Source organism: Puma concolor, chromosome B2 (genome assembly GCF_028749965.1).
Source record: "Puma concolor isolate L17-30 chromosome B2, mPumCon1.1.hap2, whole genome shotgun sequence".
Taxonomy (NCBI): Eukaryota; Metazoa; Chordata; class Mammalia; order Carnivora; family Felidae; genus Puma; species Puma concolor.
This window is the reverse complement of record NC_141671.1, coordinates 85,409,060-85,426,093: the sequence shown is the minus strand read 5'-3', so window position 1 is coordinate 85,426,093 and position 17,034 is coordinate 85,409,060. Positions and strand designations below refer to the sequence as shown.

Sequence of the window (17,034 nt, the reverse complement as noted above, 5' to 3'; positions counted from 1 at the left end):
TATTGTAATACCTCAGTTGGACGTTTTCTATGTTTTGAAACAATAACAGCATACAAATTAGTGAACCTTTTCCTTTGTTTTGTAAAACTGGATTTTCTCTTCTTTAGTATTTTGTAGTCATCATAATTGGTCAGTATTTTTCTACTTAAAACTATGTCGCATGGACCTTCAAAATTGACAGATACTTTTCCGTTTGTGGATATCCTAAATATATTCTATAGTAATGTTATATTATTTATGTATCTTTTAATTTATAAATTAGAAAACATAGTGCATACCTAGAAATAACTTTCTATATATTCTTTGTACTACAAAGCCAACAACATAATTTTAATAATTGAAAATCCTAGTTAATTTAGAGGGGACTGGATCTAACAGTAGTAACTTGCTATGTGCAGGCACTCTTCCATGTGCTTTGTATACACTAGTTCATTTAATGAGGTAGATTTCATTATCATGTCTGTTTTACAGAAAAACAAAATGGCACTATCAAGGGTAAATTGCTTGTTTGTTAGATACTTTAGGAGGTAGTATCTGTCTTAGCTTAGAATCAAATTCAAGGCATTCTGATTCCAGAGCCTAAGCTTTTAGCAACAATATTGACCTGGCTTCTAACACAAACCAAGGAGAATCCTCGCAAATATTCTGTTTCATTGCTGAACTCAGATGTCTTGCTCTTAATAATTTGGTATATAAATTATATTATTTCCCCATAAAATTCTCATGCTAATAGAATAATTAAAGAAATATAGTTTAAAAAAATATTTAGATCTGTGTTGTCCAGTACAGCCACACATGACTTTCAGGGTCTAAAAAATGGCTATTCTAAATTGAAATGTGCTATAAGTATAAAGCGCACCCTGGCTTTCACAGGCTTAGTATAAAAAAATAAAAAGAATGTAACATATCATTAGTAATTTTTTATGTTGCTTACATATTGAAAGAATCATACTTTAGATATACTGGGTTAAATAAAGTGCAATATTAAAATTAATTTTAATTGTTTCTTTTTTACTTTTTTTAATGTGACTACTAGAAATTAAAAAAATTCATACGTAGTTCGCATTATATTTCCTTTGGACACAATATTTAGATGGAGTAACTGAGCAAATATATTTTTCTATCCTGATTGAAGAGTTAAATATTTAATCACTAGCATGTAAAACACCAAGGTCCCCAGCACTCAATTATCATCCATGATTTAGCTGATATTGTGAGGTGAACTCAAGGCAAAACAAACAGATGCTATAGGTTCAGGTCCTATAGACCAGTTTAGCAACTTCCTTTGATACCCTCCTGAAGGAGTCAAAAGTGTCTTATGATCTGTCCTCTTTCCCTATCCCTTACACTGGTAGAATTTCTTATTGAGGAGATCATTCTACAGGTTCCATACATGTGGAAATAAAAAACTGATGAGGATTCGTCAGTACTAGTAGGTGGAATGCTAACCATTGGGAAATTATAGAAATATTCCTAGTAAACTAATCAATTCAGTGAAAGGCAGTGTTCTTATTGACTGGAAGTTAACAACAATTACTTAAAAATAACTTTAATAAGAAAATTTAAGATTATTGTAGTTTAGCTGTAAAAGCAGCCACTTTGAGTAGTTATACAGATTATGGTGGATGTGAAAGTGGAATATAAACTTTGGCGCAATTAAAAATGGGAAACATAATAGAACAGGAATATATGTATAAATGCCCAATTAAATTTGTCTAGGAAAAATCTAGGAAACAACATTATAGTTCTGCTCTTTTAAGGCTTAAAGATTTTTAGAGAAAACTATTGTATTTTTTGAATCATTTTGTGTAATTTAACTCAAATGATTTCTGCATGCATTTATTTGTGAAAAACAAACAGGAACTGTTTGATTTCTATACTTAAGAATATAGGATTTAGTAAGAAAAGGAGTCTTTAACTCCAATAAAACATTTACCATGACGAAAACACTTCCAATTTCTTCCAAATCGGCAAAATAATATCATTAAGTGTGGTACTATTAAAATTATTCATATATATTTATTTTGGTTTCAAGAATTGGAGCCACATTTGAGTACCAAAATCATTGTCACCTGCAAACCACACTAAGGTAATTGAAATAAAGTAAAATTACTTCACTGTCATCTACATTAATCGTGCATTGGAATAGGTGGAATTAGTTATTAAAATGAAGAGTTCATTAAAAAAAATGTGATTAGTTAAGATGCCTCCTTATGGTTCAGTTGAAAGTGTATGTGCGCACCGTTGTGAGTCAAGTAAATTGTTTATCACATAGCTTTCTTAATTTTTAACCTTGGTGATGTTGACAAAGGAATTAAAGACCTTATACTTAACTATGCCACTATGTTCATTTGCAAAAACACTTCCCTTCTTGGCATAATTCCAGTGCATTGCTGTGAGAGTACTTGCCTCTGGACTCAATCCAGGCCTGCCTTTATAGTATTTCTCCTGTTTCCTTTCAGTGATCCTGTTAAGAGTTTGGAAACAAATTCCAGTTCCATATTGAGAAAAACTGAAGTGTTTGGGAGAGGATGCTAGTGGGTCCCTAGCCAAATGAGGGTAGTTAGCCACTTAAAGGCAAGTTTATCAAGGCACTTGGTAGAGTGGAAGTCCATGGTGATATTTGTTAGAGTATAATTTGCAGTACGAACAACTGTGAAAACTGATCACAGTTTGGATCTGTTGATGTAGAGCTTTTTTTTCTTCTTCATGATTTTGAAAAAAAGAACTCTATTTTGGGAACCACTTGTTTCTCAATCATACTAATATATGGAAAACTTCTAATTCTTCGTGATAATGTTATTATGAAGACATCTCTTCAGTTGGTCAGCAAGCTTTTATTGTCAAAAAATCATTTAAAAGAAATTTACCATGACTTGTCACAACCTCTATGCAAACTAGAAGATTATATTATATTTTACATATATAAATATATTCAGAAGACTAATAAATTATATTCTGAAACATATTTTGAAATTTTTGGAACTTTTGTATAATTTGATTTAATTTAAAAAGTAGAACAGTATTTGTCAAAGTGTGGAGTGTAGTATTATAACTTGGATTTGTATGGGCGATGGGCAGTTTACAATGAACAATCATGTTCATTTTACTGTTTAGCTCTTATCACATTACTGAGTGGTGGAAAGTATTATTTTTTCTCTCTTTTAACATATGAAGGAACTGAAATTCAGGGATATTACTATGTGAGAAAATTGGGTAACAATCCAGTATCCTGTTTATCAGTTCAAGGCTTTTTTTTTTTCCGCTATACCATGCTGCATACTAAAAATTTGTCCTGGGATTCAGCCAGTGGATTTTAGTTACTAAAGAAATGGTAGAACTATTCTAAGTAAGGTGACCATATGTCTAGTTTGCCCGGGATGATTGTTCTATTAACACCGCTTCTCTTTTGCTTTCAAAAGTGTGATGAGGGGCGCCTGGGTGGCGCAGTCGGTTAAGCGTCCGACTTCAGCCAGGTCACGATCTCGCGGTCCGTGAGTTCGAGCCCCGCGTCGGGCTCTGGGCTGATGGCTCAGAGCCTGGAGCCTGTTTCCGATTCTGTGTCTCCCTCTCTCTCTGCCCCTCCCCCGTTCATGCTCTGTCTCTCTCTGTCCCAAAAATAAATAAAAAACGTTTGAAAAAAAAAAAATTTAAAAAAAAAAAGTGTGATGAAATGATAAACTATGATAAACTACATGGTCACCCTAATTGTAAAAAATCAATGGATGTAATGCAGTTTACAGGCACCTATATCAGATCATAGAGATGTAATCTACTTGCATTATTTTTATATTGCTTAATTTTGATTTTCTAAATTAACCCAAAAATTTAAGCACTGCCTTTAATGATTCTAATGGAAAGGGGAATTCAAATAATTGTAGATTTCTAATTTTTATTATAGGGAATTTCCCTCATAGTTACTTCTTGGTATTTTATATTAATACGTTGACAGGTGTGTCATTATTTTATGAATGTATAATTTATGGGCATATAACATATATCATTGAATAAATTAAAACATTTATTCAATTTGAAAGCATTGGTAATATTAAAATCTGTGTGTGTTGATTATATTTTTGAAATCCATGTGTTTTTTCCACAGAAAAGTAGCATGTAATTTGTGCCATCCCTTTTCATGATAACAAATGAGGCTTTGTAATATATCGTGTTTATCATCAAATATATACAGAAAAGTGAGATACACTACTGGGTTAATAGCTCAGATGTAGAGTCACAGAGTTTTCAAATTCTGGCTCTACAACATACCAGGTGTGTAAACTAGGACAACCTCTGTAAGCCTTAATTTCCCTAAGTATAAAATGGGGCTAATAAAAATAGTTCCTCCTGCATAGAGTTCTTGTTAGAATTGAATGAAATAATGCACGTAAAAACCCTAAGAATAGTATCTGGGACACAGCAAATAATCAATGAATGCTTGCTATTATCTTGTTATTAATAATGCAACAAGGTGTTTGCTAAGTAAAGAAATCTCATGGCAATGAGTGAATGAGAATAGATCTCACAGGCCACAAGTAGTTAAATATCCTTTAAGCCAGTAATCTCATGCCTGGTAATTTACTGAAGGAGATATTTCAGTGAAAGAAAAGAATCTTTTACATAACCTCTTCTTCCTCCAGCCATGTATATGATTTGAAATTAGAAATAACCTAAATGTCCAAAGTTAAGTGCATCACCTTGATTGAACTTAGTTCTTAAAATACCAGCAATGTGATGTAGGAATTTTAAATTACTCTCTGTTAATAATTTTGAATGAAAAATAAAGAGTAAAATTTTGTAGACAATGACATTTAGAATATGCAAGATATGCATAGGGTAAAAAATAGATACAAGCATAAATAGCATAATCAATGTGTCAGATTGGTGGGCTCCTGGGTGATCTTTTGTTTTCTGCATTTTTAAATTATTTGGCACATTAACTTTTTTTTAACAGTTTTAAGTTATGTGTAACCTGGTATTTCATACAACAATACTTTGAATTGTGTCTTGAATATATTGGTTTTTTTTTTTTTAAACGTTTATTTATTTTTGAGACAGAGAGAGACAGAGAATGAACGGGGGAGGGACAGAGAGAGAGGGAGACACAGAATCGGAAGCAGGCTCCAGGCTCTGAGCCATCAGCCCAGAGCCCGACGCGGGGCTCGAACTCATGGACCGTGAGATCGTGACCTGAGCTGAAGTCGGACGCTTAACCGACTGAGCCACCCAGGCGCCCCGAATATATGGGTTTTTAAATTAAATTAGCATCTGTGTAAAATACAGGGCTCAGGTGATAGAGCAGTAGTAAATAAAAGACATAGTTTAAATAATTTAAAGGGTATATTCAAGGCATTCAACAAAAACAGGTAATAGATTTTGTTTGCTTTCTAGTTAATAGATGGCAAGAGCTTGTTTCAAGTGTTTCACATGTATTAATCCATTTAGTTTCAGGGAAAGATTTACTAACTTATTTAATCCAGTAGGTAGGCACTGTTATCACCCTGTTTAAAGGACAAAAAATACTCCAACTGAAGTATTACATTATATACCTACGCTAAATTATATATATAAGATGCATATATATACAAGATACATATATGTACGGTTACATATACATATGATATATACATGCAAACACACACACACACACACACACACACACACACACTTTTATGTAAGGAAACCAAAGCACAGGGAGAAGTGGTTTAAGTATCCATAACCTCAGGGTTGTAGCCTGCTGTTGACCAAGGTGGTCTGGTTCTGGAATCCTTGCCCCTCACCAATATAGTCCCTACCTCTTTACAGATGGGCAGTTAATCTATCACAAAGTCTTTTTATAAAAATAAACATTCTTCCACGATATTGAAAGGTGCTACAAATCTGAACATTTTCTTTTGTTTATAATTTCAAAATATTTAATATCTCTGTCTTTCCCAGTACACTAAATATATCATCTGCTTTGCCAATATCTTTAGTATCCGGTTCTTTTTTTTTTTTTTTTTTTTTTTATGTGGCAGACAGGATGCACGTTTGTCAAGCACAACATAGATAGTATTAATTTATTAATCAGAAAATTTCAGGCTTCTTATTACCAATAAAAAATTCCCTGTTTCCTATCCTGGCATTTAAGTCCTCCAACTTGACCCTAATCTTCTTTTTTAACATTTGCTCTCATATTTATTGTACTTAAAGCCCCTGTTCCCCTGCCTGGAACTGGTCTGTCATTCTACAGATATTTTTATGATGCCCTATTATTTTAACATTTGGCCCCAAATAAACAGGAAAAAAAGTAAACTATCATGGTCTCTCACAATTACCTATTGTATCTCAATCCTGCACTTTCCTGACTTTTTCAATGACCTCTGTCTCCCAAATTCTGATAGAGTTACTGGTAGTGACACTCTCCTGGGACTTACCTTGACTTCCTTCTTCTACCTGCAGTGCCATCTTCCTGTCTCAGCTCCTTGAAATTTTGCCTTTCCTTACAATTGCAAAAATGACTTATTCCCTGTTTGATCATCTCTTCTTGTGGATGCTTATAAGTACTTTGCCCTTTCCCTATGGGAATCATCATACGCAATCTGATTTTAATCCTTATTTGAAATTCCTTTTACAGCTTCTGAGCTTCTTAACAACCAAAACTACTTAGCGTTTTCTACTACTGACCATAGTACCCAACTAGCTCAGTTCTTGTATCACCTTAGTCTTCCAATAAATGTCTGTCACCTTTCTTAAAGACTTAATCATACACTGCCCACTGCCAAGGCATATAGTTGTTGTTGTTGTTTATTTCATATTCATGTCACTATTTAATTTCTTGTTGTATATGGCTAGCCCCTATAATTGGCCTTAAATCATATGAGTATGGAGGACTCTTTGTTATATTTTGTTCTCATAGCATATAGCAAGATGATATGCTAATAATTAGAAAACCTGAACAGAAGTCTGCTCCAGATATGGAATTTATTTCTCTGAAAATAATATATAACTATTTACATTTATTCATTGTCCTATTCCCATTCTCTCTTTGTCACTTTGTGTGTCTTTCAGTTTCTCTGTTTCCCTCCTCTAATGAAATGAAAGCCATTTCACCCTTGTTACTAATATCTATGTCTTGAGAAAGAGAGAATTCTATGAGCCTGGTAACATTTTCTTTTCTTTTTTTTTTTTTTTAAATTTTTTTTTCAACGTTTTTTATTTATTTTTGGGACAGAGAGAAACAGAGCATGAACGGGGGAGGGGCAGAGAGAGAGGGAGACACAGCATCGGAAACAGGCTCCAGGCTCCGAGCCATCAGCCCAGAGCCTGACGCGGGGCTCGAACTCACGGACCGCGAGATCGTGACCTGGCTGAAGTCGGACGCTTAACCGACTGCGCCACCCAGGCGCCCCAAGCCTGGTAACATTTTCTAAAGTAAGAAGGTCTTGGGGTGCCTGGCTGGCTCAGTGGAAGAGTGTGCAACTGATGATCTTGGAGTTGTGATTTCAAGACCCACATTTGCTGTAGAGATTACTAAAAAAAATAGTCTTTAAAAAAATAAAATAAGGTCTTTTTTTTTTTAAACGTTTTTACTTATTTTTTTTTTAAATTTTTTTTTTCCAACGTTTATTTATTTTTGAGACAGAGAGAGACAGAGCATGAACGGGGGAGGGGCAGAGAGAGAGGGAGACACAGAATCGGAAACAGGCTCCAGGCTCTGAGCCATCAGCCCAGAGCCTGACGCGGGGCTCGAACTCACGGACCGCGAGATCGTGACCTGGCTGAAGTCGGACGCTTAACCGACTGCGCCACCCAGGCGCCCCAGTTTTTACTTATTTTTGAAGGAGAGAGAGACAGAGTATGAGTGGGGGAGGGGCAGAGGGAGAGGGAGACACAGAATGGGAAGCAGGCTCCGGGCTCTGAGCTGTCAGCACAGAGCCGGACGCGGGGCTCGAACCCATGAACTGTGAGATCATGACCTGAGCCGAAGTCGGATGCTCAACCGACTGAGCCACCCAGGTGCCCCTAAAATAAGAAGGTCTTGAAGTATATTTATGTTTATCTTATATGGGAAAGTGACTTTTGTTATAAGATTATTTTTCTTCCAAATTATATATTTAAATATTATCTTACATTACAAAACCAAACCAAATAATAGAAACCTGAGACATCCATCCTTAAGCTAGTATTATACTGTATTCTATAAATCAGAAATTACATAAATTCAGTGTCATATCCAAATATATTTCTATTTGAGTTATAACTACATTACAATTTTTTTATACTCTTCAGTTATTCACTGTCAGAAGCTTGTACTGCTTGTTTAAGGCATTTTTTGAATAGGTTAACGTGCATAGATCTGGAATGAATGCCATCTCTTTGCTCCTCTCCCACAGGGCCTTTTTACAGAGTAGCTACTGTTACTAGTTTCTTCCATCCTTTACAGAGATATTTGCTCATAATTCTTTAAAGATATGGAAAAATATCATTATCGTAGTTAAATTAGAGTCATATTGCAATTTCTTACTAGGACTTTGTAGACTTCACTTAAAATTATACCGCTTTTTACTCGTCTTCAGTCATCTTTGTATGTGCCCACTGTGCATTGAACATGGTAAATATTCAATAAATAAAGGACAGGCAGAAGGAAGATGTGAAGTGAGGAAAAAATAAGGAAGGAAGGAAATCTGAAATTAATGTACAGGATTTATCTTGTTATGATTGATATGACTTCAGAACATTTCTAATTGTCCTAACTTTGGCAAGTATATGGTTAATCTTTTATATTTCCAGTGGAAGCTTAAATAATTGGCATTAATTTCTGGCAGGCAGTATCATAACACAAATCAATGATACCTGAAAATTTTGAATTTGATTTTATTTATGTATCCAATTTCTAGCCATTTCCTCTAAGATTATTGTCACTATAATTATAATCTACAAACTGTCTTATTTATGATGATATTGTACATATTCACAATATTATTTTGTGCAACTAACAATATTATTTTCATGGGAGAAATTTGACCTAGCTGTATATTTGATGTTTTCCTCTATGTGTATAAAAATCTGATGCATGGATCAGAGAGGAAAATCTTAGAAAGCCTCCTTATTATAATTTTCCTCATATTGAAGAGAATTTAAGCTATCCCATCCTCTGCAAAACATGCTACAAATTTAGTTTATGGAAGCATGTCTTTATTAGGGTATTCATGCGATGTTATGTGAAAATAGAAGGTTACATGCATATATAATTTGAGGTTTTAAAAAATTTGGTAGCAAAAGCAAAGCTTTTAGTTTAGGTCAAGTTAATTAATTATGCACATTACTTTTTGCTTTCTATCTGTGGTGTCAACTTTGTTAAAAGCTATAGAATCTGTGCTATAGAATATATACGTCATGGTATTTTTTCCATATAACAGCATTTCATGAGAACACAGAATAATGCATACCTCAGTTGAAATAAATGTGTATTATTTCTCTCAAATTCTGTGGTCTTATAGAAGGTTTATTATTTAGTTTACTTTGTTTAGTCTGGGGTCAATGAATAACATAGAAAACCAGAGAAAATGCATTCTGGAATATAGGAGGTTAGAATTTTTTTTCATGGTTACATTTTTTTTTTTTTTTTGTGCTGTGGATTTTGAGCATTTACATTTCAAATGAAAAAATTACTTTTGATGATGATATTATCTCCTGCTTCTAATAGAAAATCAGGGGGCTTTGAAAGGACACATACTGTGTTTTATATTTTGTTTCATGTTTTACCCAACTAATACCTAGTTTAGCTTCTCACTTGTGGTGATATTAGCCTCTGACCTTCACTGAGGCCATTAACACTAAATTACAGCCTTTTATAGAAAACCGAGATTTGGAGAAGGGAGCTCCATGATACTTTTATTAATAAAATAGAATATCAATCAGATATAATAATTATTACCTACATATCTTGCATTTATCATTTATCAAAATTGTTTAACAATCTGTTGTTAGTGTTACCTACTCTACTTTTTAAGAATATTCTTTCTGCAAAAGAGGGATTAAGGGTGGGGATGGCTTAGGTGTGGAGGGGTAGGATATATCTAAATCACCAGATATAATAAAAGTTTATTCTGAGAAAAATAAACTGAATATTAGTGACTTTACTATACTACTCTGTATTTTCCAGTGGATTTATATGTTCTATGTTTATTTAGTAGTTTGTTTTTATTAGCTAAACTAGTTCCCATGTAGACAATGACATCTAATGGCATTAACTTACCTAATGACATTAATTAATGACATTAATTTAAACGAGTGGATGGCTTAAGTAAATAAACTTGATTGATTTTAAAACAATTTATTCATATCTACAACTTTTAACAGACAAAATAGCTTATACTACGTAGTGTTTCTATTTCAGTTGACCTTTTCCTGTGAAGTAGTTTTATACTTGAAAAGAGGTGTGAGATAGGACAGGTACCTTACTGAGTCAAATATATACATTTCTTATAACACAATTGTTCTATCGACATTCTTAAACTCCTTGAGGGTATAATCCCTTCCAAGACAATTAGAATCATAAATTCTTGGAGTTTGAGTGTACTTTAAAGATTATAAAAAATAAATGAGAGGTTTTCTTTTTTTTTTTTTTTGGCTTGCTCTCTTTTTTTAAAAAAATGGGACAACTAAAGACCCAGTTTATAGTTGTAACAGTTCATTCATGACATATCCCAAAGTTAAATCAGAACTTACTCTTTCCATTTTTTTTCCATTTTGACATTACACACACACAATACATACATACGCACATATGTGTCTATACATATATATCCACATGCATATATATGCATGCATGCATGCACAATTACCTGACCCTCATACATACATTCACTGCCCACTCCTATCTGCCCCAGGGGTAAAAAAACATAGTCAACATAATGGAACAAAAAATTAAGTTTATTTTTTCCTTGACCCATTTTTAGATTTCTAAATTGCTCTGCACTAATATTTTAATTTGTAAGTGCTGAATAATTAAGATTTCTCTGTGGAAATCTCAATTGACTTTTACAAGGAGGTGGAAAACTCTTACAGGATATTCTTGGATGATTGCATATTTAAAAAGGAAAAAAAAACCAAATAAAGCTACCTTAGTAATGTCATTAAATTTTCCTTCACAAAGAAAAACATTATAAACTAACTTTTACTCCTTTATTTTCAAGTAGATTGTTTAGTTTTCCTATGCCATATGACAAAGTCAAAATTTTTTTTCTTTTTTTAAGTAGAATTTCAATTCTTGTAGTATTTTAGCAGATCGTAGGATGGTGAATTTTAGCAATTGCATGTTATGAGTATTGTTGACAATTGTATGTAAATGTGCTTTAAAATGAGAATAGTGAACACCTCCTACATTATCTGAAATCTAGAATTTGGGAGAGGGCAGAAACTCTGACATATAACCTTGTGGTTTCTAACTGGATCTCCTCTGAGAAACCTTCAGACCTTAGCCCCTCGGTCCTTGCAAGGGCAGAGGGACAGTCAGGCTTCTGCAAAGTCTATTTCTCAGACTGACCTTTAAACACATGCTAAGCTTAGACATTCGGGTTGTGAGCTGGAGCTGGGAAAACATGTGGTTCCAAGTTTAATACGTTGAGACAGTATTTTAGTTTGCAAAGGAAACCTGATAGGAACTTTTAAAAGTTTGCTATTTCAGCCATGCTTCTTGCTGTTTCTGATGTTTATTCTGCACAAACATGATGTTCGAGAGTACTGTTTTTCAAAGTTGAACCTAATGGTTTGATCATTTTACCACTTTTTAACTTTTTCCAATATAACAACATTGCTACTCACTTCAAATTTCAAATGGCTCTCTCGCTGATTTTCAGGATTATTTTCCAGCCCATCACTCTATGTGTAATCACCCTTCTTTCTAACATCCTTTATCCTTCAATGTGGGAAAGTGGATGTTCTTTCCATCCCTGCTCCCTCTGATTTCTCCTTTATCCTCCTGCATCTTTTTCTATAGTGTCATAGACTTTGGCAATAGGTTTTCATTTGCTTTTCACAAAATTTCATGCTATTCCCTGGCTTGAAACTTATCAGAACATACCTTCCCATCTACTAACTGGATTCAAATATTGAAAGTACATCTTCCTTACCCACTCTGGGTTTTTATGTATTGAAATCTAGGCAGATAGTTGGCAACATTTTGTCTTTCGCCTTCCTTACCTGACAGTAATTTTATGTATTATAATTCAGTGCTGTGCATATCAATTAAAAAAGATTAAACCTTATTAATAGCTATTGCTCATTATTATTGCAAAATTTTGATCTAATGATGGCGTATCTTTCTGTTTTGAACTACTCTCCATCCTTAGCAGAAGTTTTAATTAGGTATAACAACAAAACAATTTTTACCTCTTCAGATCGTTGATCATGTTCATTACTTACAAACATTTATAAAACTAAACTTTTAATATTAAATTTAGAAGAAAGTTTCATAATGGGAAGGTAAATTTATAAATAAAAATCACAACTCATAATATGTAGCAAAACTTTCATAATTTGAATTCTAACTTGTTTTTATTGAGCTAAGAAAACAAGCCATACTTGGATCCATGCTGACAGTTATAGTTCCAATTGTAACGTCTGGACTGTAACTATACAATTCTAGAATTACCACTGTCAGTATCATAAAGGAACTTAGTCAAGATGCCTATATGAATACCTAATTAGTTAAAGTTCTTAATGCTTGTTTTTTGAAAAAGCTGTAGCAGTTTTGTTTGGTATGTTTAAATCTGAGAAAGAGAGATGGGACTTAACACAGGAGAGTATGGTAATAATTTAAATAGGTTTGGGTCTTTTTTTTTCCACCAGGAAGGAAGACTTAGGGAAAATACAAAAAGGAACAAGGTTAGGAAACTGCCACAACTTCTTCTGATTTTTAGTTTTTTAAGGATTTTCTGTCATTATGTACTCTGTTGAGGAGACAACAAACTACGTGTTAGGTCTGTAAAAGACAGCATAAATATTCAGGGGCCTGTGAATACAGCTCATTTAAGCTTATATGATACAAGCTGAGACAAGGTTGACTTGTTGAAAAGCAGAACACTAATGTATACCAGAGTTTGCATTAAGCACATCTTTCATTGCAGCCACTTGGTTTTGTTTTTGCTTTTGTATTTTTTTTAACCATTTCCTAATGTATGAGATGAAAAACAAACAAACAAAACCTCCCTGAAACAAATCTGCTTTTGCATATAGGCTAATCTATACTGACAATAATATACGTTGTAGTATTATAAACCTAAAGGGCATGCTTATTTATTATTCATTAATGTCAATGGATAACTGACTGTCACTTGCAGTCAGAGTGGAATCTGACAGAATGCTGACGTTGATTGACGGACATGCTCCTGAGAATCTGCATATGCGGACTGCTTAGGTCAGTTGAACACATAAAACCATCCCAGACCCAGATTGCGCATGAGGAATCTTATTGGTATTTTTATTTAAAAAAAAAAAAATTGCATAGACGTAAGAACTCATTTAATCTTAAGATTAATTTTAGATCTTTAGTGCCATAATTATTAAATAAAAGTAGTAACTGACTTGATTTAAAACAAAAAATTAGGTTCCTGATGTTTCTGGCTCACTTCCTAGAGACAATTTTGATTTTGTTCACTCTGTCTTCTAGAAAGAGAAATAAATAAAAAAGTAAAGGTTGAGAGTTGCTTTGTATACACATACCTGAAATTATTGGCATTGTATTGAAGGAAATACTGTTTAATTTAGAGCCTAAAAGTTAAAGGCATTGATATACAGTCTATATGATATTAAAAGAAAAGTGAACTTGTTCTTGAATTTTTTCCTTGAATTGTCTCACTGTATTTTTAAATGGATTCCTTAACCCTAATAATTGTACATATTTTAATGAGAGTTGTTACCACTGTATCTAGAACAAAATGTTTGGCTACAGAGATTTTAATTAATAGTTATTTTCAACTATAATTTGCTAGTTTTCTCAACATGGATGAAAACATTAACACTAAAAAGTAATATACAGAATTTCAGAACCTTTTAATAGAGGCTTAATGGTTTTATTTCAGAGTACAGGAAAATTATCACATTATATTTTGTCTGCAATTTAACAAAAGGGTTAACCTGAGTTAGAAATGGCATATCCTTGTATCTTCAGTTTTATGAAATTTATTTTTATTTTTAGTTCTTTTAGTGCTGAGATAACTATATTTTACATACATATATATTTATTAGCTAACTCTGCCATTCCAGATATGCCAGTATGTTAAATTATATTTTGCATGGAATAATGTTGACAGTTACATATTATAATATTTTAGAGCTTCTGAGTTAGAATCCATACATACTCAAAATAGTAATTTTTCATAAAATGTGTTACATGTAAATCTGTAAGAACTTTTCATCATTTTAGTGTATGCATTTTTGAACATTTGAATTTGAGGTTAGGTAATTTCTTTTGGATTTTTCAAATATCAATAACAAATCTCCAACATATTAAAATAGCTCGCAGCCAGGATCGTAAAGCAACATGTAATTTATTACATTGTTATGGCATCTTTGTTATTATTAAATATTTTTATGTGTTTTTTTTTACATAGAAAGCACCATATTTCAGTGCCAGCCACTAGTAGAAAGCAAAATGGAGTTCTGAAAATTATATAGAATATTTTCATGTACATTTGTTTTAAAACATGATTATTGGTAACTGCTTATATAAAATGACTGAGAAGTTCTTTCTTCTGCATGACATATTTTACGTATGTTAGCCATCAAATAGATAGGAGGTTTTGATTTTCCATTTAGAAGAATACTTTGAGATTATCTAAGGGTTAATTTTTACAGACAAATGACATATCACTTTCAATGAAATGACATTGGGAAACTGAGATAAATAGTTCAACATTTTCTGTACTCACATGATGTTTGCCTGTCTGACTGCATCCTTTCCAATAGACAGCAGAGATGCAATTACAAAAAAAGACATCTGTGCCAAGGTTTAGCTAGCCAAAAAGGGCAAGCTCTTGTGTTTAAAAGGTAGAGAATCCAATCGATGAAAATGTCTGGACCTGTTAGCACCAATAAAGCTGAAGGCCACTGGGAGGCTCAGAGAGGGTCTTTTGTTGTGGAGATAGAAAGAGACCCAAACTATGACACTTTAGGGGAGCAGGGTCAGCAAAGAAGATCATCTGTCTTCTTCAGTGGCAGCTTTCTGTCAGATTCTAACCCTGCTCAGTCGAGGAACTAAGCCTCTACTGTTGACACCAACTGATTCTCAGCCAAGTGTAAATGAAGCTAATATTCACTGACCTTATGCATAGCAAATGAAGCCCTGTGTGTCATTTGAGAAATAATGTTTTCTGACACTTCAAAAAGTGAATGATGGACAGAATGTGTGTGTGTGTGTGTGTGTGTGTGTGTGTGTGTGTATGTGTGTGTGTGTGTGTGTGAAGTAAGCAAATATACATCCTTTAGCCACTCCATATTTTTGGTTGATTTTCACAATAGCCACGGACCTACCATTTAGACACCAATTTAACTTCATATTATTTTCATTTACATGGCATGGCATTTTACATGCAGAGCCTGACTGCGCTGTAAAACAAGCTCTTATTTGGCTTCTGTTAATCTTTATAACAGTGCCTCGTCACAGGAAGGGGAGATTAAATTTTCACTAATAAAAGATGTAAATTTCAAGAAAATTCTGAGTTACTAGTTTACATTCAAAACATAATGAAACAATATATTTCTTTATGATTATAAAAAGTGGAATGGTCTCATTAAACACAAAGTTAGAAAGGCTACATTTTATCATTTTTACAGCATTGCCTAAAAAGCACCTTTTCTTTCCAGTTAGTAATGTATGTTACAACTTGATAATCTTTCCTCATCTGTAAATCAAGATTTTCATATATTTTGCTTACTGAGGATTACATTTTAAATTGTATTACAGTGTGCATTTTTCACTCTAAAGGATTTTTCATACTACTTAAAACTCTCGCAAAACTGAGGGTTAACATGTACATGTGATCGTAAATGGCCATGACATCAACAATATTAAGTAGCCTCTGTACTGTGTAATGTGTAAGTAAAACATTACCACTGGCAAAAAATTGGAAAAGCAGCTTGCTAAAAATACAAAACAATAATTTTAAAGAATGTGTGGAATTTAAAGATTTAGGGAAAAGATAAGTTAAAGCACAGCACTGAATTTTCAAAGAGTTCCATTGAAGGTGATTGTCTGACATGGTGGGTTCATGAGAATCACCAGGACAGATCTGCATCTAATTGACATCAATCATGTTTGAACTGAAAATAAACAGTTGTAAAATTTTTGGAATCTGTGTATTGATTTTTGTTCACCTCATCAGTCTTGTTTATTTGTACTTATTAAAGGAATGAGCATGTTTTTTGTTCCACCAAACTTAGAAAGACAGCGTCTGATGAGTAAGATATTTTCTTCTTTTTTTTTTTTTTTTGACAAGAAACTAAGATCAGATGAGATCATACACAAAGTTTTCTCCTGGCAGTGTTCCTGAACCTAATCATACAAAGACACTAAACATGTGTTTTGTCAATTCTTATTTGGCCTCACATTTGTCTGAAGCTAAGCACCCTTCTAAGTAAAGTGAAGCTCAAAGACCAAAGAGAAGTTATTGTGTTGATAGTGTCTTCACTGAGTTCTGACAGCTCTCTCTCCTTAGTTATCTTTTGCAAGATGTAATAATGAACTACATATAAAATGCAAGCATTAAGTTTGTAGCTTTGTTTATGAATTATATGCTATATCTGCACACATAGATGTTAAATTCAGTGACCCAATTATTTCCCAAGCAGTACTTTGACAAAGAGTAACTTCCTAAGTTATGTAATTGTGGTTGTTGTTGGTGGTGAGGGTGGTGGGCTAAACTGAGCTGATTTTCACATATTTTGAATTACATGAGTTTGTATGAATGGTCTTTGAGATAAACCCAGTGACACAAGTACATACAAATACACTCCAGAAATGACAGGAGCCTCTTATTCTGGATATAAGTTTGT

At 33.3% G+C, this 17,034-nt stretch overlaps 1 protein-coding gene across 5 annotated transcripts in view; it reads left to right on the top strand.

Annotated features, from left to right (window-relative positions):
* Nucleotides 1-17,034, top strand: part of EPHA7 (EPH receptor A7) — a 173,250-nt gene that overhangs the window by 9,921 nt on the left and 146,295 nt on the right. The gene's annotated exons all lie outside the window — the stretch shown is intronic.